This window comes from Nycticebus coucang, chromosome 12 (assembly GCF_027406575.1).
Source record: "Nycticebus coucang isolate mNycCou1 chromosome 12, mNycCou1.pri, whole genome shotgun sequence".
Classification (NCBI taxonomy): domain Eukaryota; kingdom Metazoa; phylum Chordata; class Mammalia; order Primates; family Lorisidae; genus Nycticebus; species Nycticebus coucang.
Genome location: NC_069791.1, coordinates 3,062,097 through 3,081,953, shown reverse-complemented (window position 1 = coordinate 3,081,953; position 19,857 = coordinate 3,062,097). Strand labels below are relative to the sequence as shown.

Sequence of the window (19,857 nt, the reverse complement as noted above, 5' to 3'; positions counted from 1 at the left end):
TGTGCACACTGAGTGACTGTGAGGAGCTGTGTGTGTGTGTCTGTGTGCACACTGAGTGACTGTGAGGAGCTGTGTGTGTGTGTGCACACTGAGTGACTGTGAGGAGCTGTGTGTTTGTGTCTGTGCACACTGAGTGACTGTGAGGAGCTGTGTGTGTGTGTGTCTGTACACACTGAGTGACTGTGAGGAGTTGTGTGTGTGTGTGTCTGTGTGTGCACACTGAGTGACTGTGAGTTGTGTGTGTGTCTGTGTGCACAGTGAGTGACTGTGAGGAGCTGTGTGTGTGTGTCTGTGTGTGCACACTGAGTGACTGTGAGGAGCTGTGTGTGCGTGTGTGTGCACACTGAGTGACTAAATGTAAGGCATTGTTTGTGTGTGTGTGTCTGTGTGTGTGCACACTGAGTGGCTGGAGGATGAGGAGTCCAGGGCCCGGCGACCGGGGCCTGGAGAGCTAGTGGTATAGGTGCTTCAAAGACCTGAGAACTGGGAGAGCCAGCACTGCAAGTCTCAATCCAGCTTCAGGCAAGAAATGACCTCAAAGACCATCCCACGGACAGCACCCTCACAGCCGCCCCACACAGTGTTTACAAACATCCCTGTGGCTCCTTGAGTTGCCACATGAAGTTGAGCATCTTGGCCCCTAACAAGGCGCAGAGCAGAGTGGGGAAGGGTCAGCGCCTGAATCACAGCTCAGCCACCCTGGCGGGCGTGACTCTGTGCCCAGTCCCCCGTCTGTGAAATGGACATCAGGATGACAGCTAACTCTCAGAGCTGTTTCAAAGAGCAAATGTTGTGGACACTAGTTTATCCATTTAACAAACATTTTTGGACACTTAGGGCACCAGGCACTGCCAGATGTGCTGGGAATACAGCTGTGAATAGAGACAGGCCACATGCTTCCTCTCAAGCTTTTATCTCCTAGTGAGGAGGGAGAGGGGAAAAATAGGTGGACAGGGTGGGTGTTAGTGCTGATGGGAAAAGGACACTGAGTTAATGAGATAAATAAGCTTTCAGAACAGTACCTGGTACATAGTAAAGGCTTAGTAAATGTAGTTGGCATTCTTATCATCATCATCTTCCTCATCATCACCACGGGTGGGGATGGTCACAGCCCTTTGTCTGCCTCACAGAGTAAATGGGCAGAGCAGGGATAATTTTAACAGTGATTACAGATAACTAGAACTATATGTATAGTTTCTCGCTACAATGAATGTATGTTGCTTTTTTACCAAAAAGACAAAAGAAGGTAACTTCCCTAAGAAAACCAAATCAAGAATAAATATTAATAGGGCTATGATGGGGCAGTGGGAAATCAAGAGGCAAAAACAGAGAAAAAATGGTGACACAAAGGTTAGGAGGGGACCCTCAAAACACACTCTCCCTTCCTCAGCCCCACGAAGCACGCACAGTGGACCAGAGGCATAAACTCTCAAGCCTGCCCCCACACCAAAATCTCAAAGGGTAAGCTGCATTTTAGTAGAGAAACAATTATTTGCCGTCTATTAATACTTCTTTATGTTGTAAGGCTTTTCAGTGTTATCCTGAGCAGTTTATAAAACTCGGAGCTTGCTGTCTTAGCATGCTAATTCTGATAGAGATGAACAGACATCATGAAACATCCACTGAACTTGACGGTTAATTATGTGTAGCTGATTATCACGTTCTCAGCACTTCAGTGGCACACATGGCTGGCCAGGCTCAAGACTAATCCCTCCTCAAGTTCCATTAAGTCAGGAGGGACAAAAACTGAGAAAATGAAGATTTAGCCAACCCTTACCTCCAGGCACTGGCGGCAGCCCTGGGAGGCAGGTTGTTTCCAGTTGCAGATTTGCATATGGAATAGGGGCTTGGAATTGCTCTGGATCACACAGTAAGTGACTGATCCAAAATCCAAACCCTGTTCTGTCCCCAAAGCCGATCATTTCCCACTGGACAGCTAGTGGGAAGGATGTACAGGGGAGGTGGCAGGAGGGAGGTGGGCTTGGGCTAAAGGATAAGTAAAACTCTTATTCTCTAACATACTTGGAAAACCTTCATTGAGTTTTTCAGACGGTTGTATGGGTTACAAAATGGGCAAACCCAGATGGCTTTGTACATTCATCTTTACTATCAGGATATGTTCCTGTTGAGTGTCTCTTTAAAGCAAGCACTTTAAATTCAAATGAGCAAGTGGGTTCCTACCAAGTGCAGCTTTAATGTTCCCTGTGCCTGTGCAGACCATCCTCTATGTGGTGTGCACACACCACGGTCACCCTAAGCATCTGCGTCTGCTCCATTCCCTTTGTTGAGTGCTGATTTCAATTGCCTGACAAATGTCACTGCAGGCGGGGGGAAACTGTCCTGGTTTAAACCCAGAGGCTGCTGAGCAACTTTGCACAGGAGCTATTTGGAAAAACAAAGTTGCCAAATGAGTACAGAATCTGCCCTGGCCCTTCCATCTCTCCGAAGCACTTACCTCTTTAAAATGTTAAAATAAAAAGAGCTAATTATTTTACAGAGTGAATGAGAAAGAAGACACTGTTTATTATTTCAAGTCCTTTCTTGAAAACTCCGTCTCCCAGGACTGCAAGGAAAGCTTTGTTGGCTGGCTCTGCAGCCTCCCCACACCAGTAGCTAATGCATGCTTCTGTAAAGAGGAAACTTGCCCATGGCAAGGTTGGAAAGTCATTCCGCAAAGGAGCTCGAGATTCTTGCCACCATGTAGGGAAGGATTTTTCTTTGAATCTCAAAGAGGTTTTTGATTTGGGGGAGAAGGGAGATTTAAGTATTTCACTGAAGGGCATCGTGTGTATTTGAAATGTACGTTTCTGTAATGGGAATGAAAGTTCATTCCTTTGAGATGGACTACAAAAGAGGTCTGGTCTCAAACAAAACCCCAAATGAGGGGGAATCATAAACGCTGCCAAATTTAAAATCTTCTGGAATACTTCATCCTCCTGAAAAACTTTTTTTTTTCTTTTTTGTAGAGACAGAGTCTCACTGTACCGCCCTCGGGTAGAGTGCCGTGGTGTCACACAGCTCACAGCAACCTCTAACTCTTGGGCTTACGCGATTCTCTTGCCTCAGCCTCCCGAGCAGCTGGGACTACAGGCGCCCGCCACAACGCCCGGCTATTTTTTTGTTGCCGTTTGGCCGGGGCTGGGTTTGAACCCGCCACCCTCGGCATATGGGGCCGGCGCCCTACTCACTGAGCTACTGGCGCCGCCCTGAAAAACTTTTTTTAAAGGCAGGCTATTTGGAGATCTTGGGCTGACCAAGTGTTTCCATGTGACCGTCCCTGGCTTTGAAAGAAAGATGGGCTGGGAGTGCACAGCTCTGCCCACAGCTCCTGAATTCTAATCTTGGCTTTGACACAGAATGACTTTGGAGACCAGGCCAGCTGATTTAACCTGGCTTCATTTTCCTGCCAAAATGATTGGGAGTAATCGAATTATCATTTCAAGGGTCTCTGAGCACAGCTGTTTGATAAGAACCTTATATGTAGATATCTTTTAGGGTATCCTGCTAAGTACAATGCCAGCCCCTCCTAAGTTCCTGGCTGCAGTTGCGTTTTCTGAGATGTGAGAGTCAGTTGTGATCAGTGCTTATGCACCATGAATAAGGCTGTCTTTTAAAGGAAGCCATATGTACTAAATATATGTACATAGATTTGTGCATTCACCTTTAATATGGGGATATGTTCATTCTGAGTGCCTCTTTAAAACAATCTTATATGTGTAAGATATATTTGGTTTAGAAATGAGAGATGTGTTAGAAAGTTTAGTTCAGTAAAAACAAAAAATTTGAAAAGAATGTTTCAGTTCAAGAATGTTCTCAACAAAGTCTTTTATCCAAACTGTTACATTCTGAAATACAGTATTACAACTTTGATTAGAGTGCTTCCACAACAGAGATCTTAAATGGTTTATTAGGTAATTAAGGTGCTTGGCTTTGTTTCCCGTCATTCAACAAACCCACACGTGTCCTGTACATAGTATTGAATGTGTGTGGTACTTGCCAAAACATAGACTCTATCATGGGCATTTTCCTTGGATCTACTGTCTCAAATTGGATCAGAAATGTTGACCAGTAGAAATGGAAACTATTATGTGAGAAAGTCAAATCCGAATTGGTTGTATCAGGTTATCTCATTCAGCATGTCTTAATTTTCATGCTTATCTGAATTTAATCCTTTCATAATCTGATAGCAGTTTAGCCCTGAATGGAGTTTTAGAAATGGTCCAATCAGCTTCCTTATTTCTGAGGAGTATCAGAAAGACCCAGGGACATTTGTGATACCCAGCCCAACTATCACAAAGACTTAACTTACAGCTGGGTTGGAACTGAAACCCAGGTTTGATTTTGATTTGAATTAGCAAGTGGGGTCCTACAAAGTGTATGCCGCCGTGCCGGGAGTGTTAGGTAGGGAAGCTTCCAGTCCAGCAGGTTTGTGAATCAAGCCAGCCTCTGTGGCAGGTGTCATTCTAAGCACTTTGTGTGATTAGCTCTGTGGATTTTCCCTGCAGCTGCATGAGGGAGGGAGGCATAGAGGTGCTCAGTACTTTGCCCAAGGTCACACAGCCAGGTAGTCTCAGACCAGGTGGAGTCTGTGCCCTCCGTCTGCATGCTGTAATCTCTTTTTACTGGTGATTACAGCAGAAGGCTGACCGTTATGTACCCACTGATGGCCTCAGGCAGGGCACTGTGGAGATTCAAAGACAGACAGGCCCACGGTGTGGACTGAGAAAAGTTATGGAGAGGAAAGGATCAGAAAATGGGTTTAAGGGATAGTTGGGATTTCAGTAAGAAGAGAGATGAAAGGGCGTTGAAGGAGGAGAAAGTAGCAGCTTGAGCGCAGGGTTCGGAAAACACAAGATGCATTCACAGAATTTCTCCCTGGAGCCACATCTGGGGAAAAAGGAAAAACCAGCTGTTGAATATCTTCAGGACAGACCCTGAAGGGAGATTTCAAACAACATGGGCAGCAGCAGGACGGCTGGACACCTGGTCAAAAGCAGTTGGAAAACTCAAAAAGCTCTCGTGCTCAGGTTAACAAAGGCGCTCACATTTCTTCTTCTTCTCCTTTTATTAAGTAAATGGAATGAGAAGTACTGAATTTGAGGCAGGAGCTGTGTGTCAAGTTCCAGTCCACTTTTGACTGTCAGAAGGGAAGCCCACAGTCTCCATTCCGTGGAGGTTGATGCTGCAATTCTAGGGGGGTGGGACTTTTACGATTTCAAGGTTCCAAGTATCTCAGGTCCTCAGTTTAAATATTTCGTGTTCTAAACCTTGTAACGTAGAGGTCTACTGCCCACATGTGACATGGAAGACACGTGAAACACTCCCCTGGAAAGAAGCAAATATTTAAAGTTGCAGACGCCTTTGAGAGTCCAGCGAATCCAGTGCCTTTCATCATCACGCACTTCCCCCGCAGCACTGCCAAACCTAAAACTTTGCCGCCTGAGACCTGGCTTCCACTGCCACCATGTCTGGAGTGGCCCTGTGCAAATAGTTGGGTATTTTTTTTTCAGTATATTAAACCTGTATTTCAGTGCCTCTGAAGACCTTGTATAAAGGCTCTTTTGAAGTAAGAACTTTGGAGATGCCCTTTTCCATCCCCAATTTCCTCTGTTAACTGCCCGGCATGATTTAGTCTCTTTGCAGCTCAGTTTCTTTGATGCATAAAACAAAGACCCCCCCACACACACACTCCTGACCCCAATTCCCCACCCCACACTCCCACCCACACTTCCCACCCCCACCCCCACCCCGACTCACTAGCCTTTCGGGTGTCTGAGAATAAACAAGTGAGCCTTGGATGAGCTACTGTGGGCTTCAAAGATATTATCTTAGTCTTTTCAGGCTGCTGTGACAAAATGCCTTAGACTGGGAGGCTTATAAATAACAGAACTTTATTTCTGAGTTCTAGGGGCCGGGAAGTCGGAGATCAAGGCACCAGCAGGCTCAGTGCTTGGTGAGGCCCCTTTCTGGGTTAGGCAGCACCTTCTTGCTGTCTTCATGTGGTGGAAGGAGCCAGGGGTCTCTCTCGGGCCTTTTTATGAGGGCATTGTTCCCATTCATCAGGGCTCTGCTTACTGTGACCTACTCAGCCCCGTTGTACCATCACCTTGGGAGTTAGGATTTCAACATTTGAATTTTAGGAGAACATGAACATTCAGCCAATATTTTAGAAGGATGGGATATTTTATTAACTGTTAACAACATTCATGGAGCATTCCCTGGGTGAGAGTCACCACAGCAAGTGATGGACATGTATCAATTCATTTTTTCTGCACAGCAACCTTATAAGTACTATTCTTATTCCTAATTTAGAGGTGAGAAAATCAAGGTACATGGCATAAGGCAAAACTAGCCTTTGAACCCAGACAGTGTGATTCTTCAGTTTAACCAGGAGAGCTGTTCCCATCTTTGAAGACCACACTCTTCTCAGGAGGGTGACTGCCCAGCAAGTGTGAGAACAGGGATTGCAGATCGTGGGTCCTCTGATTTGTAAAATGCAATTATTCAGCCTTTGCTCCAAATCTCAGGATTTGTGTCTTATCTTTAAGTCTGAATGGAAAGTACGCCAAGCATTGTTACCTCCACTCAAAGATTGTTCCTGGTCACACGAAATGGTTGGGGAGGGGCTATTTCAACAAATATGTAAGTCCCGGAGCTATGTGGATGACTACCACACAGTCCAGCTGTCAGGGGCTGGACGAATGAGGTGTGCCCATGTCCAGGGGCGGCTGCCAGCACAGCTGGAATCCTGCACAGCTCTGGGCAGACACAGAGCCACTCTGGAGCTTCTGGAAGAAGCTGACGCCCGAATTACATGATAAAGGACGGGCGGAAAGGGTATTCCAAAAAGAAGAGTGTGTGTGAGGAACAACAGGAAACTGCACGCACGTTGACATTAGCAGACCATCACTCTGAGAATGAACGTAGCACTGAGCTGGCCTTCCCTAAAATCCCTTCCCACTGTCTCTTTATCCCATGACGAAGACTGCTAGAGGAACAAGAAGTGAAAATAATCTTTGCAAAATTAGAATTCATTGGATAAAATGAAACGTATTTCATGTTGGGAATCTCTCAGAAGTGTAGAGTGGGCAGATATTATAGGGTTACACTGAACTCTTAATCACATTTATGAAAAATTATCTAATGAACCAGCATAAATCAATACAGAATAAAACATAGTTAGATTTCTAGTGATAGAACACTCACGAAGTCATGTAAGACAGGCCTGTCTGTGGTGCAAAGTAATGTCTGTCTAGAGTTCTTTAGAGGTTAAAAAAAAAAAAAAAAAAGGACAAAAGAACCCATAACTCCTGTCTAGGATTCAAAGACTTAAATTAGAAACTGCCTCTAATAACTGCTGGCAATAGAGCAAGCACAAATTAAGAATAATAAACAGAGTTCATTTTTGTTACAAATAGAAACGCTTCCTTTTAGTAAGGCATAAAATGATTTGTTCTCTTTGGGAGAGTCATTTTTTTCATGAACTGGTTTTGTTAAGGTATCAAAATCTTACAAAACTTGTAATTTATATCAACATTTAAAAATTACTGTTAAATTTAGCATTTTAAAAAAGATGACTAATGCCCTGATTTAACTCAAATGTAACAGTCAAAAATAGAACCATGTGGCCTTTCTGTGAATATGTCGGTCCCACGCCCACCAGGTGGGGCCTAGGTGCTCCTTAATGAGCACTTGAGGCCTGACCAATAACCAGCCGGAGAGCTAATTAAAGTCACAGACATCCCCATGCAAGGATCAGCAGTGTAACGTGTGCTAGGCAGACAATAGGCATTGTTCATTTCTAGGTAATTTCTGTTCAGTAAAGCAGAGGACTGAAGGCCTCAGAGCCTGTTGTGAATTCTAGGGGGAGTCTTCCATTGGGATTAAATGATGATCCGGCTTGGCAAGGAGCTCTGCTCGCTAACTAAGTCAATAGAAACAAGAGATCATTAGTATCATTTGTTGTTACAATTTTTGTTAAAATTTATCTGCCATCAACCCTGATGCTAAAAGAAATAACACTTTTAGCTACTGAGAAGTGTATTTATTCTGGGTTTCCCCAAATAATAAATTCTTACAGTATTTAGTTGGTATGAGATCAGTTCCCTGTAACCGTACACACAATAGAATTTGAGGGCTGCAAAATGCCTGGGAAAGCACGTGGTCCCACCACCCCCAAGTGGGTAAGAGAGCCCTGCCCCAGGGACACGCAGTATGCGTGAGAGACTGCAGGGTCACATCCTCAGAGAGGTAGGGCTGGGCAGCTCCTGCCACTGCCACTGGCTCCTGGAGATGGGGAAGAAAACAGTCGCTCTCCAACAAAAAAAGCTAAACCAAAGCGGCGGTGTGGACGCTGTTTGCATGCGCTGCCCCTAGCACCATCCTGCATGTTTCCTCTGAGCACTTGCAGTCTCCTGGAAGGAGGCCTTCCGCAGTCTCCTGGAAGGAGGCCTTCCGCAGCGTCCTGGAAGGAGGCCTTCCGCAGCGTCCTGGAAGGAGGCCTTCCGCAGTCGCAAGTCGTGTGATGGGCTTTTCCTCCCAGGGTCAAGCCTCTGCTCTGCTTTCATCCCACGCTTTTCAGAGTGCCTGGCTGTCTGGTTTGATTCAATACTCTTCCCTAATTTTGGCCTCAGTGCCATTTCTAATGACAGCAGCCTCATTAGACCTCATGGGGAGGGTCAGAAAGGCTGAGGTCACAGAGCTCTTTTGCAGCATAGCCAGTCCTGATTTGCTGTTTCCCAGACCTTCCTTCAACACTGCTGCTCTGCGTGATTGCTCCAGAAACAGAATCTTTACCACTGCACTGAACGGGATGTAATTACTTGTATGACTTTTGCTCGCTGGTCTCCTCCCTTGGCACGCGTGTCCTCCGTTGCCCCTCTGTTCCGTCTGCCCTCCATCTCCTTTGCCCTGTCATTCGGTTAGCTGGCAGGGCTTCGCCAGCAGAGGCCTGAGTCCCAGACAGTGTCTTTTGCTCAAAGCATTTGTTTGGATTATAAATATAATTTGATGGTCGATTCAGACAGTTACGCTGCTCTCCTGTCACTGGAATCACAGCGTTCCTCGAGTTCTCTGTGACAAGCTCGTGCTTAAAAGCATGGTCTTATAAAGACCATGTCTCGTGCAGTTTCGTGGTTCACCTTGGTCTGTTTGTTCATTCTAAAGAATTTTAATATACGCTAAAATTCTTACCATATACATGAATGGAAATGTTGAAGATTTCTCTCTCATTATCCCTGTTAGAAATGATGATCCTTTTAATCATGGAGAAATAATTACCCATCATTAAAATGAACTATTTTATGGTAATTTTTCCAAATATCAGTAGCTGACATTTACGGTGCCCTTATATGCCAGCCTCTTTCCTCTGTGCCCTTTACATGTGTTAACACGTGGAATCCTCCCAGCTGCCCTCTGCAGGCATCATACTGTAAATCTGATTTTACAGGGAGGGAACTGAGCGCAGAGAGTAAGCCCAGAGGCAGGATTTGAACCTGGGCAGCCTGTCTCATGAGTCTGAGCCTTTAACAGCCAGTAGAAGGCTTCTCATAGTGAGTTCTCCTAGAAATGTCACTTTGCAGATTACGTTTTGTAAACTCTGCTTATCAAAAGCCGTAGAGGCCTACGTCACAAACGGTTCCTCAGGCAGACAGTCCTGCTGAGCACTGATGACCTCAGGGATCAGCAACTTTTTCAGCCCTGATGTCACGAATGAGAATAAAAAGTACTTCCTGGTGTCATTCAGGGGTCTCACGGGGGATGGGGTGTGGAGGATGGGCTCTGGGAGACACACCGTAGGTTTCGGCTGGCTAAGCAGCATCAATGTTAAGTAAGGCCTGCTTCCCCTGCCTTTACATTCTTTGTATTAGTAATATGTATTCTCCACATCTTTTCTTCCTAAATGGACTCTCAAACAAAAATATAAGTTGGTTAAAGGGAAGCCTGGGCCAGGACCAGTGGCACAGCCTGTAGTCCCAGCTACTTGGGAGGCTGAGGCAGGAGGATGGCCTGATCCTAGGCGTCCAGCCTGGACAACATAGTGAGACCCCACCTCTAATGGATGCATCTGTGCCTGGTAGTCCTTCACTTAGTCCTCACTCAGCCTGCCCCGAGTCCTCCACCATCCCACCCCGAGATGTGCCGCCATGACAGTGGCCTTGCTTTGTCTTCTCTGCTAGATAAGAACTAAGTCTTTCACCTCCAGTCCCAAGGCCTGGCTCAGGGTCTGCCCTATGGGCTCGTGGCAGTTTGGTGGCAGAGTGACTGTAGTCAGTGTGCAGTGCACCCACAGTGACTGTCAATTATACTGAAAAGCCTGCTCTTTATAAGATGTGCATTCGAGACAGGCTAAATGTGAATTAGGGTGACCTGCTCTATGGGCATGTTGGTGGCTATGCAGCCACCTCCTAGGACCTAGGCCTTCCTCACAGGCACATCACATTAGCTTTTAAGAGGTCTGGGCTGACCTGGCTGTGGACATGGAACAGTGGGACAGGCCCCACTGGCCTGCTTTGCTGTGCCTCAGCTCTCCAACTGCTTTGCCTTGGGAGACCTGCACCAGTCTGCTGAGAGCCTGGAGGTGAAGCCCAAAGCCTGGGCCCTTCTACATCACACCCCAGGAACTGTCAGGACTGAGGCCCTGCCCCCTGCTGTGTGCTGACCTGCATCCTGTCATTTAATCCCCCTTTACCTTGGAGGACCTGGGGTTCAGGCGAGTTAAGAAACTCCAGTCCAGGTCTGCCCAGTGTCAGAAACTTCGTTCATCAGCGAGATGGTGAGATTACAGGGGTGCAGATGGTGGCACAGAGCTTCTGCTTTCTCAGAGGGGTTCCTGCCACTGCCTGGGGTAAGCCCCCAGGGACAGGGTAGGGCAAGCAGAGACCACGACCTCCAAGGAGGGACGGAGTCTCCAGGCCCCCTGCAGCACAGCTTCTGGGGCTCAGTTGAGGGTGCCCCGGTGGCAGTGGCACTGCTTTCCCCCTGAACCTGAGAGCTTTGGGGGAAACAGTGGGAAAGGACTTCCAAGGCCGTGGGCTACCCCACTGCATTTGTCAGCCTGGCACTTACAGAAACTTAGTTACAATTAGAGGCCTCGCCTGTATTGATTACAAAAAATACATCTGTATCTTAGGTTGTTGACAATTAAGCCAGAAGAATGCAGTTTCTCGGAAGAGCTCCCAGTGGTGGATGGATTCAGTGGAGCGCGGCCGAGGGGTCAGGAGACCCGTCACTGATGGACTGCTTTTCTTTTTTTTTTTTTTTTTTTTGTAGAGACAGAGTCTCACTGTACCGCCCTCGGGTAGAGTGCCGTGGCGTCACACGGCTCACAGCAACCTCTAACTCTTGGGCTTACGCGATTCTCTTGCCTCAGCCTCCCGAGCAGCTGGGACTACAGGCGCCTGCCACAACGCCCGGCTATTTTTTGTTGTTGTTGTTGCAGTTTGGCAGGGGCTGGGTTTGAACCTGCCACCCTCGGCATATGGGGCCGGCGCCCAACTCACTGAGCTGTGGCCGCCCTGGACTGCTTTTCATACCCCTCCCCCACACCACCTCATCACATTTTTCGAGGGGCCATAAATTCTAACATTAGCGATATTTCACAAATGATTTAGAACTATGCATTTGTCATCCGGCTTGTCCAACACCAAAATAGGGGTGCTATTTTGGATGCTGGAGGTAGGGAATGGTGATGCCAGGCGCACAGTAGGTGTTTCATAAATAATGTATTAAATGGACACATGCATGACAAGCTGCCTGTGCGGGGATCCCACACCCATGTGTTTCTCACCCAATGTCTATTTTGCTCCTTCTGTACATAAGGCAGTGTCAAGGTAAGATGTGGTGGCCGCCCAGCTGACCCCACAGAGCAGCCCACATTGCTGGGTGGGACACCGTGTCTGTGACACCCGGCAGAGTCCGACGTGCTGTAAGTACTCATCCATCCAGAAAAGTAGATGGCTCTGGTGGTGGAGGAGGACACGCTTAGCAGCAGGTGCAATCTGAGCTTGCTGTGGTGGACGGGTCAGGTGCTATGAGGTGAGGCATCCCAACGGCAGGTAAGTGCAAGTTTCCCGGCAGGGAGCCCTAGTGACTGACACAGGGAGGGAGGCAAAGACCTGCCTGCACAGGCGTCCAGACCATTCTGAACTCCATGGTGAGGAAAACGTGTCACATTAAAGAAAAGGTCAAAGAACATGATGGCAGGGAACAGGCTCTTTAACTGTCACTGTGTCATCATCTTTTTCTTATTTTCCGGCCTCTCTCCTTCCACACTAGATGAGGTCACTTCACACCCCTGGCCTTCCTGCATATCTTCATCAGATTATTACTAAGACATTGCCTTGACCCCTGTCTGCACCCCCCTGGGTGCACAGACCCCTGTACAATACACTACCAGGGGTCCTCAAACTACGGCCCGTGGGCCACATGCGGCGGTGTGATTGTATTTGTTCCCATTTTGCTTTTTTACTTCAATATAAGATATGTGCAGTGTGCATAGGAATTTGTTCATAGTTTTTTTTCTTGACTATAGTCTGGCCCTCCAATGGTCTGAGAAACAGTGAACTGGCCCCCTGTTTAAAAAGTTTGAGGACGTCTGCACACTTTTAGCTGGAGTTCCGGGGCTCTCCTCCTGATCTGGCCTGTGACATCACATCCAGTCATACCCTTCAGCTCAGTGACCCACCGTCCACTTTGCAAGCTCTTCCCCGGACCCTCCTTTCTTGGCCACCTTGGTCTGCTCACCCCTGTGTGTCCCCCCAGCCCTCCCTGTGCTGTTGCCCAGAATATACCTAAGCCCATTTTTAAGTCTCCAAAATTTTAAACTCTTAGAAGATGGGAATCAAGTCTATATTTTCGTACCTATCAGAGCCTAACACGTTGTAAACACTCAGCAGATGTTGAATAAATAATTATCTCTTATCCCCTCTTTTCCTCCATTCCTACATATAACCAAAAGTAACTGCATTCCTTAGACCAAGAGGCCTTCTGGTTGTATATACTAGACTTTTCAAAGGTCACGACAAAGCAGTCCACCACACCTACTGGGAAGCCGGACTGCCGGGGTTCCAGCCTTGGGTCCAGCTCTTCCCCTACCAGCTCTGCAACCTTGGGAAAGTTGCTTAACCTCTCTAAGCTCGTTTTCTTAACTGTGTGATAGGGCGATTAAACACACCTACCTCAGAAGAGTTCCTAGAAGAATTAAATAAATTATTTGTAAAATGCATAGAACAATGTTTAGTATATAGAAAACATAATGCTTGATAAACTAAGTACATGTGAGGTCTGACAATTACAGTCAAGCCCTTGCCTCCAGGCTTACAACGACAGTGCTGTACAAACAGCTCCGTGAAGTTTCAATACGCGGGTGTATCCGTGTCTTTACCAGTGTCTCACAGCTGTGTTTGTGTGGACGTGTGGCAGTGTCTTGCTGAGTGGCGTTCATTGTTGTTAGTGTGTGTGTGTTTGTGTACTGTCAAAAGAATGTCAGAGCTTGAAATGAGCAACAAACAGACATTAAATTTCTTGTTAAAGTTGGCAAGAGTGGAAGTGAAATCAGGGACATGTTAGTTTAAGTTTACGGGGCTAATATCATGAAGGAAGCAACAGGGTACAAATGGATGAATTATTTTTCTGAGGGGGGAGAAAGTGTCACTGATGGAGCGAGGTCAGGGCAGCCAGTAACAAGCGGGACTAGTGAAAACTTTGCAAATATTCAATGAATCACGCATTGAAATTGTCAGTCAACTGTGAGAAGCATAGCAGACCAAGTAAACACCAATAGAGAAACAGCTGGGAAAATCTGAACTGAAAATCTTGGCATGAGAAAGGTATATGCAAAAATGGTCCCGAAAAACTCACAGTGAACAAAAGCAAAAAGAGGCAAAGTTTGCCAAGACCTCTTGGTGAGGTGAGACCATACTCAGGGCCATGTTGTCAGTGACCATGAAACATGGGTGTACCAGTATGACCCTGAAACAAGGTGTCAAAGCGTACAGTGGAGTCAGCCAGTTCTCCACAACCAAAGAAGTTCCGTCAGTCCCAATCAAGAGGCAACTTGATGTCACTGACCCTTTTTGATGTCAGAGGGATTGTTCACTGTGAGTTTGTACCAACTGGACAAACAGTGGCCCAGGTTTACTATTTGGAAGTGCTAAAAAGCCTGCGTGGAAAAGTTAGACAAAAATGACCTAAATTTCCCCTAGTAACTCGTGGCTCTTGCCTCATGACAATGCACCAGCTTACATGGCACTGTCTGTGAGGGAGTTTGTAGCCAGTAAACGAATAACTGTCTTGGGATGCCCTCTCTCCTCACCTGATCTGGCCCCCAATGACTTTTTTCTTTACCTGAAGATAAAAGAAATATTGAAAGAAAGACATTTTGATGACATTCAAGCTATCTGGGGTAATACAACAACAGCTCTAATGGCCATTCCAGAAAAAGAGTTCTAAAATTACTTTGAATGGTGGATGAGGAGCTGGTGTCAGGGCACAGCTTCCCAAAGGGAGTACTTTGAAAGTGACCGTAAGGATATTCAGCAGTGAGGTATGCAGCACTTTTTCTAGGATGAGTTCATAAACTTAATTGTCAGACCTCATAGACATCATTTATTTATCATACATATGTATGTGCATATCTGGTTTGGTAATGCTGTCTGTGTTGTATATATACATATACAGGTACATAGTCAGGGTCCAGTGAAGTTTGAGTTAAACGCACACACAAGGACACACAGTCTGTCACACCTGCCAGGCGAGCAGTGGCCCTCAGTGACTCCCCCACATCAAGTGATTGGTGGACCCGTTCTGAGATCCATGTCTTCTAACTTCTGAGCCAGAGGTTAAACAGTAACAACGATCACGTCATCCACTGGTTTTCAACACATATCATCTTCAGAAGCCTAATGATTTCTTCACATTAGGTGTTGAAATTTACAACAGGTATTTTAGTTGTTTTGAGCTTTTTGTTGGTTTTTAAGGATAGGGTCTTGCTCTGTCACCCAGGCTGGAGCATAGTGGCACCATCATAGCAGACTGTAACTTCCAACTCCTGGGCTCATGTGGTCTTCCTGCCTCAGCCTCCCAAAGTGCTATGATTACAGGCGTGAGCCACTACACCTGGCAAATTATTTTGACTTAAAGTACATAGTGTCAGATGTATGATATACACCTGATAGGAAGGAAAAGAGATATTAACAGCTGTGCAAAAGTTATTATATAGGAAATCCCGATCTCAGAAATCCATGGTGTGGTGTTTCCTGCAACTGAGGTAAGACAGAGCAAGAAAGAGAAATTGCATGTGTTGGATGGAGAATTACATGTGGAGTTTTAGAATTCAGGTAGGAAAACACCACGGGAGTACATTTAGACGGAGATGCAGCTGTGACCTTGTTGTCATGCAAAGGCTTGTGTTTGCGTCCAGCGGATGGAGGTGCTGTTATTTTCTTTGCAGCGTGTACTCAAAATGCACCTTTAAAAAAATAAAAGCTTTCTTTCACTTCTCTGAGAAAAGAGAACTGTTATTTTCAATACAAAACACATTTGACTTCTGTCAGCAGCTTACATTTCAAATAATGCAGTTTGTGTTTGCATTCATTATCTGCAATTAGAATTCTCAAAAAGCTTTTAGCATTTTTCTCCCCGACTTTTAAAGCTCTTTCCTCGGAAGTGCTCACATTTCAGAGACTAGTAGGCATCCTAAGTCAGATTGGAAAACTAAACAAAGAAATGTGTTTTGTGGTAATTACTACAGAACCAGATAGAGGATGCTGTGCTATTGGGCTGACCCCCCTCAGATGAGAGAGACACCTGCGGCCCCTCTGACTCTCCTCCCCAGGCGAGGTGACTCACAGGAGCACCTGCAGGCAGGCAGCTCGGTATGTTTGCTCTTATACTCAGGACTTAGTTTCTGATTATCCAAGTCCTCAGTACCTGAGCAAAGCAGGAACCAGGAGTTCAGGTCTTGTCTTTGTGATGTATTTAAAATCAATATTTCTCAAACACCCAGAACTGTCTAGGATGACTTTTATCCAAGTACAATGGGAGTCCTGCAATCTCACTTCTTCCTTCCTGTCTATTAGCAAGAAGAATACAGCCGGTTGAGAGAGAGACAGTGGGCTTTTTATACCCTCTCATTGTAAGATGTAACTGGAACCAGGACCCAAATGGTATGCGGGTTTGCTCTGGGCAGGGCGTATAAACAGAGCCAAGCTAGAAATAAATGCCAGGTGTGTAGCCGAGCGCCGACCGCACTTTCTACCCAGCTGCAGGCATGGCCCTCCTCATGCCCCCGCGCCCCAGCTGCTTTCAGATGATGCTTTATTTTTATTTTAAACTGGAGTAGCCAACCAGACTCCCCCAGGTAGGCTCGATAATTACTAAAAACAGACAACTTTCCACTTGTGTATGGCTCAGAAAAAGCTGCCAGGCTTGTGGTCCAGCCCCTGCTTTGCTCGTGTTCACGGCACCTTTGGCGTGATCGGCCAGCTCACATTTTTAAGGAAAGACATCATCACATTTCATGAAAATGAGTAAAGGCCCTTCATTAATCCCATGTTTTTTTATTCTTCAAAATAGTCATCTTGAGGACATGTGTTGCGTTGAACCATAAGAAAATGCCGATTGTTTACCTTTGTAGAGGACCCACAGAAACAGCCATGGATGTCATGCACTTTAACCTAAGTAGACGGATTTACCCCAGTGACACTTCCAGGCCCCAAACCCTTTTAAAACTCATCCTTCTAAATAAGAAAAATCAAGTTCATTACTTGAAAAATGTTACATTACTCTCAACTTCTTAACAACTACATCTTAATTATAAAGTCGGCTCTGAATAACTTGTAGTTATTTACAAATGAAGTTAAGATAAGTCTTCTGTGGATGAGAAAGGTTATACTGGAAATCTATGATTTTTCAGATAAAATCTCTGAAACATTTGTGGCTGTTATTCTTCTGTACTTAAGAACATGGAGATTATATATAGGTTTATGGATATTCTGATAAGAATAAATATTGAATGCATATCATTATTTGAGAAACCATATATTAAGCACTCATGTTATCTAAAGTACTTTCAGTGGTAACTCTCTAGATCAGTCTGATGGTTTTGATTAGCAGAGTGTAAAATTGGCAATACATTTCTAAGTCTGAAAAATGTGCATAGTCTCAAACCTTGTGATTCTACCTCTGGAAATTTAGCCTAGGAAATACATAGTATGACACAATTTTTGTGCATAAACACTTTGAACACTAACGCAACCTAAATTATTAATAATTTGTATTTGATGATTCATTATATAAGTTTACAATACACATTGAAAGAATACATTATAAAATTTCTATTATTTTTATATTCTTAAATGTATTAAGATATAAATTATATTTATCATTTCTAGGAAAAAAGAAATAGGATATACATCAAGGGTTTTCAACACAACCTTATAAAGCAAGTAGTTGAAGTACTATAAAATTTCCAGCAAAGGGAATTAGGTAAATTATGTCATAGTCATATAAAAAATATCATCCAGCCCTTAAAATTATGTTTTAGAAGAATATTTAATAATGTAAGAAAATGTTTTGATAATATTAAGTTAAAGGAGACTTTAGAAATTATAAATACAGGCAGTACCTGTGGCTCAAGGAGTAGGGCACCAGCCCCATATGCTAGGGGTGGTGGGTTCAAACCCAGCCCCAACCAAAAACTACAAAAAAAAAAAAGGAAGAAAGAAAGAAATTATAAATACAGGATAATTCAAGGTTTTTAAAGAATTTATATATGGCATTTTAAAATGAGTGTGTGTGTGTGTGTATAGTGTGTTTGCATAAGAAAAAGACTGTATACCACAATCTTTTTTTTTTCTTTTTGAGACAGAGTTTCACTCTGTCATCCTGGGTAGAGTGCTGTGGCGTCATAGCTCACAGCAACCTCAAACTCCTGGGCTCGGAGGATCCCCTTGCCTCAGCCTCCTGAATAGCTGGGACTACAACAGCCAGCTACACCTGCCATGACACCCAGCTGGTTTTTCTATTTTTTTAGAGATGGGGTCTAGCTCTTGTTCAGCCTGGTCTCCAACTCCTGAGCTAAAGCGATCCACCCACCTCGGCCTCCCAAAGTGCTGGTATTACAGGCGTGAGCACCACGCCCAGCCTCTATACCACAATTTTCTTTTCAATATTTTCATTTAATTTTCTTTCTTTTTCTTTTTTTTTTTTTTTTTTTTGTAGAGACAGAGTCTCACTTTACCGCCTTTGGTAGAGTGCCATGATGTCACAGGACTTACAGCAACCTCTAGTTCTTGGGCTTCCGCGATTCTCCTGCCTCAGCCTCCCGAACAGCTTGGACTACAGGCGCCCGCCACAATGCCCGGCTATTTTTTTTCTGGTTGCAGTTTGTCTGGGGCTGGGTTTGAACCTGCCACCCTCAGTATATGGGGCCGGTGCCCTACTCACTGAGCCACAGGCGCCACCTCATTTAATTTTCTACTGGACAAATTTACATATCTCCCTCACCCTTTCCTTTAAGTTAGTGTGACAATTCTCTAAAAATCATGGATTTCCAGTATAAGCTTTGGTCAAGAATGGAATGAAATAGCCAAAAAAAAATCACTGCTGCTTTAAAAAAACCAATACTTTCACCAATTCTATACCCAACCTAAACTGCACAATGTTTGTGCGGTGTGTGTTTTCAGTGTTTCCTTGGGGCTGCCTTTCCTCTCCATCCAATGGCAGAGCTGCGGTTGGCACTGTTTCTCATGCTGGATGGCAGAGGCTCACTCAGCTTCACGTTATCCAGAGGCCCTGGATGGAAGACTCTAAGGTCTTGAAATCCCAAATCGTCAGGGCTCCATGCATGACAGTAGTGCACAATTTGTGACAATCTTGCTTGGCCACCTCATGAATAGACACTTGAGTGATGCTCTTCTGGTACAGCATCTCCAGGGCTATGTTGTGGTCCTCAGCTGTGGCCCCTTGTCCGTGTTGTGGAAAGTTCCATGACAGACATGTTGTGTGGGGTGCTCTGTTTTGGAATGTCTAACTTGGACACAAAGGTCAAGCAGCCGCGGTCATCGTAGTTGAAGAGCATTGGGCAGCAGTTGTGGCCCGCAGCTACAACGCTATTCTCTGGACAAATGACACACTCAGGAGTGACAGGAACTCTGTTTTCAGAGTTGAGACCTGTGCACTTTTTGAGGCATTGACAACAGACACGGTGCTGTCATGACTGACCCAGGCCAGGAGGCTCCCACTGGCAGAGAAGACAACCCCACAGACCCAGCTGCCTGTGCGACTGCCCCCAAACTCTGACATCAGCTGACCAAAAGGGCATCATGCTGCCCCACGGTGATGGCAGGCTTTCCATCCACTTCTTTAATATAGGCAGAAAACACTCTGCATTTGAAGTCATGTGATGCCGCTGCCAGCAAAACATTGTTGGGATGCCAATCCAAGCTGAGGACTGAGGAGCAAATCCGCTTTTTAATGTGTTTGCTTACCCACCAGTCATTTTCAGACTCGAAGTAACAAACAGAAATGAGTCGTGCTCCCATTCCCACAGTGAGTTTGTTCTCTAAGGGGACCACCTCACAAAAGTGGCTGCGCGATTAGTTCTCAGGATCCCCAGGGTCGGCTTGCAGGCATCACCTTTCTCACTCCAGATGTAGGCATTGCCGTCTGCCCCAAAAGTGATGATGTGGTCGCTTTGGGAGCCCAGGCAATACCTGTGAAGTGTCCATTGTGCTCCTTGAGTTCATGAGCTTTTACCCACTGGCTCCTGTTTTTCTTTTTTTAATAGATGTGCACTTCGTGATTATTAGGGCTAAGGGCATTTTGTTTACAACCCCTATTCCAAGCATGACAGAT

General features: G+C 45.4%; 1 protein-coding gene across 3 annotated transcripts in view; it reads left to right on the top strand.

The window, feature by feature from the left end:
• Window positions 1–19,857, top strand: part of SRGAP1 (SLIT-ROBO Rho GTPase activating protein 1) — a 318,865-nt gene that overhangs the window by 168,918 nt on the left and 130,090 nt on the right. The gene's annotated exons all lie outside the window — the stretch shown is intronic.